Raw genomic sequence first — 12,366 nt, 5'->3', positions numbered from 1 at the left:
AGCGCCAAGAGGCATCTTTGCGTAAAAAAGACCTAGTAGATGAGGAAGATGGCCCAGTCGCCAAGGGTCATCTGGGGACCAGTGGAGACAACAACACCACGATGCCCAGTACCAAGGCTCTCATTAGAGCAACAGAGACTAGAGCGTCTTTCGATATTTGTCTAGACTTGCGGTGCTCTCACATCTGCCTGAGAGTGACCCCGCAGCTCGTGGCTGCACTGCATGCCAACTCGCGGATCGAAGTCTTTGCCTCTCCACAGATGCCCTTAGCTCCAACAGCTTCCTTTTCATCCCCGCTATCCCATGAACTCCCATTTGGCTTGGACAGACAAAGCGCGTCCTCCAGCCATCCGCGAACGGAAACAGGCCCCTTGAAGTACGCACACAGAGGCAGCTATAGTAGGGAGAATTGGGAGGCTAATAGGGTTAAAGAGGCCAGCAACGAGGAACTATACAACCCTCCCATTTTCTCCAGGTTTGACGGCTCTATAAAAGATGGTCAGCAGTGTGACTCAGTTTTTCTCCCGTTCCAGCAACGATCCAAACGAAATTCATTGAACGAATCTCGAGGAGGCGATGCATGGGAACAGGATAACTACGCGCCACCCGTGTCTGCAAAGCTCAAGGACAGCGTAAGGCTTAATGCAAATGCATCTAGTAGTTATACAATAATTTGCAGCGTTGCATCAACGAAGCATTACAGGGTTCCCCGATTCCCCACCTGTAAGCCATGCGTTTGCTTAGCTTAGTACAAAACCAGCCTTTTTTAATATAGGCACGTATGTGTGAGTGTTGTGAGCAACTTCACAGCTGTCTTTGGTTTGGGGACTGGAGAAGCATCGCGAAATTGTTCTACGCCGGGCTTTACTTGAAGGCATAACACTCTCCCTGTGTGCCGCTCAGTCTCAAGCAGAACTCTTTACTCTGCAGGCATCTAATATTTGTTTGTGGCAAATTGGACCGCTGGTAAGAGCTTCTGAACCTACAGGGGTGGCTTATGCTTTGTTGCAACTCCCACGATCCCGTTGTAGCTGTGGACGAGCTTTCTTAGCGCCATGTCTTACCTTACTGAGCAACCATTTGCGGGGTGTGGCGTTTCATTCGCAGAATTCAACGGTCTTCTGCATTCAATCAGCATTCATCACAGAGTACATAAGCTCCTTGACACGATCGCCATCGCATGTGGTGTGCTTCCGTACCCAAAAGGGCACGGGGCAGTATTCAGGGTCGTTTCAGGGAGCAACGAACTTGCAAAATGAAAAGACAGCCTGCCGAGAGGGGGAAGAGCCGCTGTTATCGGCGAGCCAGCCAAGAAAATTCGCCCCACCCGAAATTTGCTTCTGCAGTTTTCCGCTGCTCTTGTTTCCTTCAATGTCACAGTGCGTCTTAGGCCGTGCAGCCGTGCCCAAAGTTCAGCGTCTTGCCAGAAAGATGGACAGGATCTACCAGCCGGCACTCAGAGGTGCACGCAGCACCGCTTCTGAGCAATCGGAACAGGGCATGCCTTCTAATCTACTGGGTACTGCAAAGCAGTTATACGACTCCGTCTTCACGTCGGCGCCCCTGCTGCCCACAGCTGCTTGCCTACTCATTGGTAATCCAGAGGTCCATTTGCAGCCCGCACTTGTAAGTGTCTTCCATTTCTTTGTGGCTTCCCCTATGTACTCTCTCGCCGCAATGGACGCGTTGCCGACCGACACGTTGGCTGCTCAAGACTCTCAGGCATCTCGAAAAAGGCTCCAGGACACCGCTAGATTAGGCGGTACCGCAGAGGGCGTGCCATGGGCAGCATCCGATTTCGCTGCGCGAAATGCAGGCACCCCACCTGAAGCTAAATTCAATGCAACCCAAAACAAAGTAAAATCCTCTCCACAAATAAGGGAATCTAGATGGCAGCAACAGATTGGTAGCTCAGTTTTCTCATCTCAGGATCATGGACCAGCGCTAGCTTATCGGCCTCTTGGAGCGAGGAGCAACGAGAGCTTTCGACGCTCACTAGCCAATCAGCACTCGCTTCTTCCTCTAAGTGGTCGTGGCATGATGAATGGCGAGCCTCCCGAAACTCAGGTTCTTGCCCCCTGTGTCTCTGCCGATCCGCCAACTTTCCACGCCAGGACCGTCGGCGAGATGGACGCTCCAAGAGGCTCAAGGAAGCATCAGCTGTCATTCACTGGCTTACTGAGCATGAACGATGGTGCTTTACCGAACTTGCCACAGTCAGGGCCTCCAGGTGAGAGCAACGCAACCTCTCCCCCTGCTGCTGCCGAAAAAGTTGCTGCAGCCACCGCTACCGTGCCAATGTCTGGTGAGCCTCCCCAATATTCGAGGAATGCGGCAACATACGACACAGCAATGTTCCTCCATCCTTCGATTGCAGCAATCCAGCAACTGCACATTCTAGCATCTTGGGTCGCTCGCGAGTTTAGAGCAAGACTTATTCAGGAGGCGGAAGCTGCTGCGGCAGACGAGCTAGCCGCCAGGCGTAAGTATCTGCTTAAGAAGAGAAGAGGGCGTGCTACCAGACGCAGCAGGCTCCGTAGGCGGGACGGTGGGGAGCTCTCCGGTGTTTCACGGAAGCACCAGTGGGACGAATCCCCAAGCTCTGCATGTCGTGAAGCAAAAGGAGTAACTTGTTCCTCCACAAGCGAACTACCTGGTCTACAAAACCTGTTTTTCATTCTCTCTCTTTTGGATCTTGTCGAGCTTCAGAGCGCAACGCAAGGGATCCTAGCGCAGCCTGCTGCAGAACTGGTGACATCAGCTGGCTTCGTGCATGTTAGCGTTGAGGCACTTACTCTGGAACTTGTCGTCTCGCCTGCGGCGTTTGTATTTGAAGCCTCTTTTGAAGCAACTCGCCACTCACAGAAACTGCATTTCATGCTTGGTGCGGAGAGGCAAATATCCTCTGGGTTGCTGTGGCAGTTGTCATCAGATGCAGGAGATGATCACGTGGGGGATAAACCAAAGGTAGATGTCATGCGCATGAGGAAGCGGCTGGCGAAGGGTGCTGCTCCGCTAGCCAGTGTTGACTCAAAGTACTCCCGTGGGAACGAAGATCTGGCGTCGACTGTTGCGAAGTGGTATAGGCATTCAGGAGACGCTCGCCAACATGCATTGGGTGGCACAATAGGCGAAAGCTTGAGTGCAGATACGTTTAACACCCCAGTCGTCCCTTCACCACATACCTCCGATGCAGATACACACCATATGAACAAACACAGGCTAACAGCTGCAGTACGTCTGTCACACTTCCCGAAGGTCCTGTCTCCTGATGACATACTGCGCTGCACCTGATGCACTTTGAATCCACGGGCTTTCTAAACGAGTTTAAAAAGTTATTTATGTTTTCCTTTGCAATATTGATCAAACCACTTTACGTTGTTGTCTTTCTTCCTGCACAGTGTTCCGATGCATTCTTCCTCCTTATTTAAAGCTCTACCTTTTCTTTTGGCACTGTGAACTGGTGCACAGGCGTATTGTAGTGATCACATCTCTTGCCTGATACCATCATACAGCTTGCGGGTCACTTCGTGGGAGCCTAAGCGTCGTGGGAGCATCAATGGCTGGATGTCTATGAGGGAACAGGCCAGGGAGGACCAAGGCTTATGCATTGAACTTGATGCCGAAAGACCCCGCTTTGTTCCCAAAACTACGGCCTACGACCCGGAGTGCCTAGGTGCAGATCACTTTATTGTCTCTGAAGCAAGTGCTGCACTGGATTACCATTTCATTGCACCCCCATTGATTTTCCTGACCGAGTGCATTCTGAGCCACAACGCCTCGACGGACCAGTCTGCCTCTGTTGTGACGAAGCCACAAAGTCGAAGCGACGCCTTCAAGAAGAATGGAAAATTCGGGTATGGCAGCATTGCCCCTATGAGTTTTGATGACCTCGAGGACGACCCCATAACTCTCTTCTTGGTGCCTTTAGCACTTCCCTTAACGCAAAGCTGCTTGGACAACCCTCTTACGCTGGCTCGCGCCCTTCAATCCCACAATCAAGGCACGAACTTGCATGCACGCGCTGTTTGGAGTTTGGCAGCAGCAGCCTCCTCAGATCGGCACGCGAATCATATGGTCAATGGGGAATCCGGCTCTTTGCATCCGCTTTCACCGCCCTATCACACCGTCAACGTCACTATCTCACCTACCCGCTGGAAAGTGAGGCTGTGGCATGTAGAGCGTTTGTATGACGCAGTAAAATTAATGCAAATGAGTCTCTCAGTACCTCATCGTATACTGCTTAAGAAACTTCAAGACGCTTCCAGAAAGAAGCCTGAGTGTGCACCGCAAAAGCCTCCCTCGGTAAGGAATATCCCAAGTTGCCGCTCCTTCTCAAGTTCCTCTTACTTTCAGCAGCGGCAAAACCACCAGGCACAAGCGGAGCATGAGGTACATCTTGCTACACAGCTCGGGAATGTGATTCCTAACACTAGACCCTTCGACGAATCAGAGAGTCGCCCGCGGCCTCTTCCTTTCCAAAGTCTCTTCCATCTGAAGGAACTGGGGAAGACACTTGGAATGCTAGAGGAGGAGCATTCCGAAAATTGGCGACAAGTAGGCCGACGTATATTCTTACTCTAAGCGTTTCTGGCTGAAAGGCACCGCTATTCTTGGCGCGACTTTCAACTTTAGAGCTGCAAGGTATGCTGGCGGACTCCTTGATAGGGCACGCGTTTCATATACTGTGCGTGCCGTGCGTTGGCTGTGTTGCGCATGTTTGCATCTGCAGTCAGGTGTCGTTCGCGGCCTGCCTCACTCATCCATCTTCGCCAGATTGTGCAGGCCTTGGATATACTTTACAGATCAAATGCCGCTTCTACATCTGAGGGTGACCTTTCCAGTTTTCGAGTTGATGGTAATAAATGACCCCTTTGGGGATCAAGAAACTCTGACTCATGCAAGCAGAAGTCGGGTGGGCATGTTCCAACTTGCGTCCGGACTCAAGTGTTCTGATTCTTCTGGTAATTTGAGGCAGCCTTCCTCACCGTGCTCAGCTCCTCTCCTCAAACTCTCCATAGAAGGCATACGGGTTGCAGGCGCAAACGTAATGGCTTTAGTTGAGACAGGATCAGCTGGACAGGTATTGCCCATTCAGTCACTACACCATCTGAGGGCCTCCTCATGTGAAAGCTGTCCAGAAAGAGTTTCTGCCGAGCAGCTGCATGAGCGTCTGATACAGCATTTGCTTCACGAAAAGCAGAGTCGTAGCGGTCTAGGCCAGCACGGGACGGAAGCTGTTCCAGAATTCTTTGCTTGCGGCGGTGCACGTATCCGCCTTGAGTAAGTACATAAAACCTACATTGCGTCGAATACTGAGAGTTTTTGTGTTTTTTCAATTCTAAGGCCCCCTCCCTCGTGGGAAGTGAGGCTGGCGATCAAGGGTACTTACCCAACGAGGCCTCTATTTGATACCTCACATCTTCTATGTGCTCCGGACACAGCATAGTTGCTGCTTGTGTCCTCAGCTTCTTCGCGGGAACACGAGGCGAGGCGTACCCCTCTGAGAGCTACGGAACAAGCGAGAAGCGCTTAGCTGAGGATGCGTTTGTGCCCAATGGCGCACGTGAATCCATGTTCCGATGTCGTCTGAGCGTTTCACAGCGAGCGCATTGCCTGGAATTACCCCAGGAGGAGGCGGGGTTTGGTGACTGCAGCAACACCATCTCCGTCTGGGAACCCTTATTTGATTGGTCTCCACTGTCCTTCAGTCTACGCATGCGCTTGCGTGAGGTAATTCTGGGGCTAGAGGGCCGCGACGTCTTAGAGATGCTGCCACTTTCAGACTCCTCCAGCCTCAGCAGCCCTATCATCGCTCCTACTGTGGCAGACTGCAGGGCTCCATTGTTATCGTCAAAAGGAATTCAAATCGCATTTGCATCTTGGCACTTGAACACCCTCTTACTTGCGCTACAGCAGGCTGCAGTTGAGTGGAGGGCCGCTGCCGCTGTCAGCAGCAGCAGCCTTCGGAAATTCTGGGAACATGCAGTTTCGGAATGGCTTGTACCAGCAGTTTCAATGCTAGACCCAGAGCATGCCTCCATCCTCGACAACCGTACGACTTCATCCCATTCGATGGCGGAATTTGATACGGCGCCAATGCATGATTTCAGCATGCCAGCACAGTTAGGGGATTGCTGTATGGGCAGTTCTAAATCTGCCTCATTAAGGTACAGGAAGCGTATTCATACCCTTCTGCGCAGCACACAAACAACCCACCTCACCAGACGCCGCAAAACCTTCGCTCCGCGACTCTCTCAAATTAGATGCACGATTGCTCCAACTCGACGGTTGTGCTCGACATCATCTGACGTGCTGCAAAAACTGAAGCAAGTTGCAGGCAGCAGATGCATGGACCACGCGTGTGTCCGTTTTTTTGACCACCTGCCTCTTCTCTCGAATCGCCATTCTGAAGTTGTCCTGGAGAACCTTGGACATCCAGTCTCTAGAATGCCCATAAGTTCTAGCCGTCTCAAAACCGCGCGGCCTATGCGGCTGCTAGACTTTGATTTCTTCCTACTCAACGCTTCTGGCACGCCTTTGGTGCTTGCTTACCACACACAGGGCGAGTCTGTTGGGCGATTGGTCTCGCCGTGGAGACTGATCCGCCCTAACCAAACTGTTGGCTTCCAAAGGAATTCAAAAGAGGGTGGCGGGGTAGGGGAGTCCATGGAAAGCAATTGCGTTCGGCTTCTGGCCGCCCATCCCGCTTTGGCATCTTCTTTGGCATATCAAAATATTGATATCAAATCCAGGCAAATAATATTCGAGTATTTTATTGCAGCCATCAGTGACGCAGAGGCCAGAGGAGCAGCGGTTGTCGTTCGTCCTCAAGACTTGCCGGCAAGCTCTCTTATTAAACTGGCAATAGTTTGCCCTAATGAAGGCTCTGGCGCTCATCCATCCGTGATTGCAGAGCCGTGGCGCTACCAGAACTTCGTTTTAACTGCACGGGCAGCAACTACTGAAAGTGGCCTGCAACAGGGCAACCAGATTCTTACACTCCATTCCCCGTTGGCTGTGCGCAATCTCTCACCTTTGAACTTCATATGCGGTCTCAGATGCAGACGCATGGAGCCTGTTGCCGCAGATATTAAAGGGCATATTTCGGATTGCACAGAAGCTAAGCAGAAACCATACCGTGCGAAGCAAGGATGCTGTGGTTTTTCAGAAAACGGGGCGCCCACCAAAAACAGCGAGTGCTACTTTCTCCCGCTGGGAGAAAGAATATGGTTTGACGATGCTGCAAGCGCCTCCGCTTTTTCAAAAACCTTACAAAACACTGACGCCGCTTACTTGCTTTGCTGTCCCGCGTACAACACTATCCATGGAGTCCCAGTTCCTGCTTTACTGTCTGCTCTGGATCAAAGGAGCCGAATTGAGGAAGGCAATAGCTCAAAAACCCTAGAGGCTGGAGAGAACGAACAACTAATATACGAGCGCCTTCTTGGGCGAAGCTCGTGGTCTCTCGTTGTGCAGGCCGACAGACAGCAGTGTCTTGAGCAAATCGCTTCAACCTTGCCAAGTCCGCGCTGTATCCTATGTCGCGGTCCTACCGCCCGTGGTGAGGTTTTTCTTGCCTCATTTTTGTGTGCCCGTTGTGAGAGTCTGTTGAGAAGAGGAAACGCAACCAAAAAACGGTGCACTTCAACGAGTGCGATCCACCTTTTGGGTCGGAGAGGAGTCTATTGCACTGTTTTAGTACTCCATCCAGGAGTCCGTACAAATTCCCATGCGGATTTACCCGATCAGACCTCACCGGCACTTTTTATCATCGCATGTTTCAATACCACATCCTGGACCGTCCCAACAAACCTGTTCAGTGGGACTACGCAGCCGCCCTTGGCCTCAAGTAATGGCGAGAAAGCATCCGGTAACGCGGCTGAACACAATGCAGATTTCGAGGAGCACGGTGCCCCCAAGGAGATAGCAGCGCAACGGTGGACTCTCAAGGCTCCGCTGAGGATATGCAATCACCTTCCATGCCCAATCTCTCTGCGCATCGTTGATTCGCCGCTATGGGAAGATATGAAGAACACAGGTGGAACGGAAGCTGAATGCGAGAGCTCTTCATCAGACGTATGGAGTGCAGCCGAGAGCAGTTTCACAGATTTTGAAGGCGCATCTTTGACTACAGACGCACCAGAGACTCTACCGAGTTGCCCGCCGCGCTTTGTGCCAGAGGGGGGGTGGGGCGTAGTTGTCATCCCATCAGAACGTGAGCGTCTTTGCTGCACTGTCCACGGTTGTGACGGTCTAGTAGGTGCTTTGAAGTTGGGAAACGGTTCTTGGAGCCCCTGGCTCACTCTGTGGTCTGGGTATCATGACAGAGCTTCCTATACCTCAAGCAATGCCGGAAGGAACGGAAGCCTCTCATCAAACAATGGGGGATCTATGGCCTATTCTTGTGGATTACATCAAGACATTCCTCAAACAGAGCCCCTTAGCCACAAGGGTCCGTTGGATGAAGAAGTGATCATGCAGGCAATGGATATTGAGGGTTGTGTATCTCAGGTTCGCATATGCTGTATTTTTTCCCCTTTTGATCCTTCGCTGCCTCTGTTTGTTAGGGCTTCCGCTGCGGCGTTGACCCTTATCATATCTTCTCCTATGGCAATCTGGCAAAGGTGCGGAGACATACCTCTGTCCCTTGCACCTATTTTCAGAAAGCAGCAGCGCTTCGCAAACCTGTCTTCTAAAAGTATTCGTTACCGTTGGGGCTATAAAGCAGAGCCTGCGAGTTCGCGCTATTCAACATTGTTTGCTTCCTCTGAAGCGACGTCGAGCTCGTTAGATCCTCGTCCAGCGGTTGTGCAGGACGACGCAAGCCTTGTGTCAGCAGCCTCTGTAGAAGATGACCTCACCAAGCGCCATAGATTTCAGAAGCGCTATTATGGAGACAATGTTGAGCCTTCATCACCTACGATGCCTGAACCCAGGCAAAAATGGGCAGCTGTAGGGAAGGGAGGGACCCAGCTTGCCAGACTGCGCGCTGTCCAGGCCAGCGAAGCTTTACCGTTGGCTTGTTTGGCAACGGAACACGGAACAGTAGGCAGTAGGGAACCTTTGCAACTGCCTCAGCTCGTCACGTCCAAGAGACTAATGATTGGGGAATGCGAGCTAAAGCCCGCAAGGCTGGCCATTGCACTTGCAGAAGCTTTCCGCTTGAATCAGGGGGAATCGTTACAGCTGCTTGAGGCACTTCGAGACCCTGAGGAAAGTTCCGACAGCTGTCACTCATCTCGCGACAGGAGTTCAGACACGACACAACGTGACAGTACTGCGGATGTTCCGATTGCAAGGAACCCGTTGCTAGGCTGCAGCTCCAAAAAGTTCTCCCAACAGTACTCACCCAGCAGTCTGCTCCGCTCTGTTGGAAGCACTTTTGGAGAATATGTAAGCAGCTGTGTCCCCAAAACGCACTGTGGCGGAATGGAGCCTTCTAGTGACATTAGCGGGCTGGTTCCCGAGTGGCACCTGGAACTGGATTTGGAAAGTTTGTTGTGTCCTTGTGTACGGCACCTGATACCCCAGTGGTTGTTGGCGATATCAGGAAATTCTACAGGGGATAGTCAAGTCTTGGCGAAAGAACTCCAACTTACAGGGATGAAAGAGCCTCTGCACTTGCGCATGGGACCACGGGACTTGGTGCTTCAACAACAAAACATCAGACGACCAGACAGCCATTTTCTGCTGCTTTCCATGCTACCAGTTCTTCCGGGTTCTGATCGTTCGAGACTCTCAAGTTTTCTACAAAATAACTCTTTCGTTTCATCGGTCAAACCTCTATCTGCTGGCCTTCATGAAATCCGGGAAGTCCACACTGAAGGGTTCGAATATGAGTATACCGCAGGGTCTGATCTCCTCACGTTTTCAGAACTGTTCCCCCCGTCTAACAACTGGCAAACGGCTGAAAATAGAAGCCTTGATCTCGTGAGCGCTTCGCACTCCGAAAGAAAAAAGGCAGAGCGCATGCCGAAAATGATTTTCTCAACCTTGCCACCAACGGCAGAGTGGACAAAGCTTTGCTCGATATTGTCTGCTCCGTCAGTGACACTCCAGCTTCTTCCACGATTTGTGTTTATTAATACTACGAAACTGGATCTTGAAATACGACAAGCGTCAACCGGTTCTCGGTGTAAGCCAGTTTTCGCATTGGCTTACAATTTAGCCTTGGCAGGCTGTGATAGGCGGAAGCCTATTTACAGAAGATACTTGAACCCCAGTACGCTGAGTGAGGAAACCAGAAATGGCACAGATGCACCTCCAGAAAGCCATATTCTTGATGGAGCAGCACCTATCTTCAGATTGCCTCACAAGGCGGCGATTGTATTCCATTTCACAGATGCCGATGCGACATATGCAGTTAACATCAGGATTGCGTCGCGGCCATCGCAGCAGTCCAGTGCACGAAAAGGCGTATGCGATACTGAAGTCTTCGATCCACTGGAACTCCCGCATCCTTCATTCGAAGGGCTCCGATTATACGACGTGCTGTTTCAGCATGGGGTTTTTCACCAAAGTAGTGGGGTAGGTTACGAGTCATCTGGCTTGGGCGACGGCGAAAGCTTGCATGAAATGACGGGTGACAATGTGCAAAGTGATCATCGCGCCGATCTAGGCAAATATGATGCTTCAGTACACAGAACCACTTCGCTTCATGCAAGAACTACACAGCGTGCCGCACGTAACCAGGAAAGAAGCAGAGGTCTGGCAGGGTTTTCTGATGTTGGAGAGTGGGATGCCCCGTCCAAGGCATATGGCTGGTCGACGAGGCCTCGGACAGCCACATCCGCAGAGTTAGAGTTGCCATCCTTAACAGAGCAAGCTCCGTTGGGCACAGCCATTATAGAAGATGGTGAGCAGTTCATGTTTGCTCCACCCTCTACTTCGAGATGGCCTAAAAGGCAAACTACAGGGCGGAATAGCCAAAGTAATCTTTTGGAGGCAGCAGACTTTGACCAGGACCGCGGCAACAAGATGTCGGAAGACGGACGGAGCGAACTAGGTAGCAAGATTCAGGATGAAAGAATGCGTGTTGGTCAGACGCCGTCGCTGCGGGCTAAACGGAGTGACTGCCTAACTCACGAGCAGCAAGAACATCTATCTGATCAAGGCAAAGAGTTGGAAAGCCAACAGCAGACTGTCGCTCCCAATTCATTGCCTCTGCTTCATACTGCTCTGTTAATTCACGCTAGGGCTCCCAGTGGTTCTCCAAGTGAGGCACACACTGGTGAGCTGCCAACGGACAGTATCTCTTCACAAATCCTTGGATCAAGCACTCGGAAATACCGGTCACTCCTGGATAAGCAGAATAAAGGACAGCACACACCAGTGTGTCCTAGGGACCAGCGTCATCTACAAAATTGGAGACAGACCCTAATAGACCGATCCCGTGTTCATCCCCCTTGGATACATGAACAGCATAAACGGGAGTTTGCCGGTGATGACCCCCAATCAGCTCCGAATTTACATGTCTCTGAGCGAGGTGAACAGCCTTTGAATGCTCTTCTCACTGCTCAGCATAAAGCGGAGCCCTCCGTAGACTGGAAGAGATCGAAGCTTTCCTTAAAGCGCCAATCTATTAACAATTTGCCTCCTGATCACGAAGAAAACCCTACAGCTGCTGCTCCGTTATTCACTGAACGAAGTCCAGCTAGCAGTGCACCTCATTCAGATCCTGCACCAATGCAACCCCTACAGGCAGTTGAGTTGCCGTACTTTCTGTGGACAGACGCACTATGTATTGGCTCGCCCCCTCCGCAGTCCAGCACAGCTACAACTATCTTGGCAAGCAAACATGAAACATCTGGTATAGCAGACTCCCTGAGCAAAAACATATGCATCAAGTCTGAAGCAAAGACTGGTGCACAGACTTCACCAGATGTCGTTGTAGGCGCTGCTGGTGCAGCAGCGTCCCGGAGCGCAAGCCAAAGCATTCCGCTTTACGACTGCATTGGCAATCTCTTCGCTGCGGTTGTCAGCACAACAGTAGTTGGTAGCACCGAAAATGATGCCGGTGTATCCTACATTCACTTATCGCCTGCCCGTGTGGCTCCGATTCATGTAGAAAACCATCTGACAAACATTACAGTCCGTGTTACTTCATCTGCCCCACCGTGTTTCTCGACCATGGACTCTGCTCATGCTGCTGCTTCCGCTCTAATTGTGACGCCCTTGCTGAAGGGTATGGATGGATGCAAAACCCCTGCTTTCAAACCTCCTGGGCCGCCCCCAATATTGGTGCCCCCCCTACAGGCGCGGCCGGTTTGGATGCGCCGTGCGCTGCCACTTTGTCCGGCGTGCGAGGCTGGAGACACTGCAGCAACGCAAATTCAAGCCGTAAGAGACAAAGCAGTAGCTGAC

The sequence above is a fragment of the Cyclospora cayetanensis genome, unplaced genomic scaffold (assembly GCF_002999335.1).
Source record: "Cyclospora cayetanensis isolate NF1_C8 unplaced genomic scaffold, CcayRef3 CcayRef3_contig_99, whole genome shotgun sequence".
Classification (NCBI taxonomy): Eukaryota; Apicomplexa; class Conoidasida; order Eucoccidiorida; family Eimeriidae; genus Cyclospora; species Cyclospora cayetanensis.
This window is presented reverse-complemented; position numbering follows the sequence as displayed.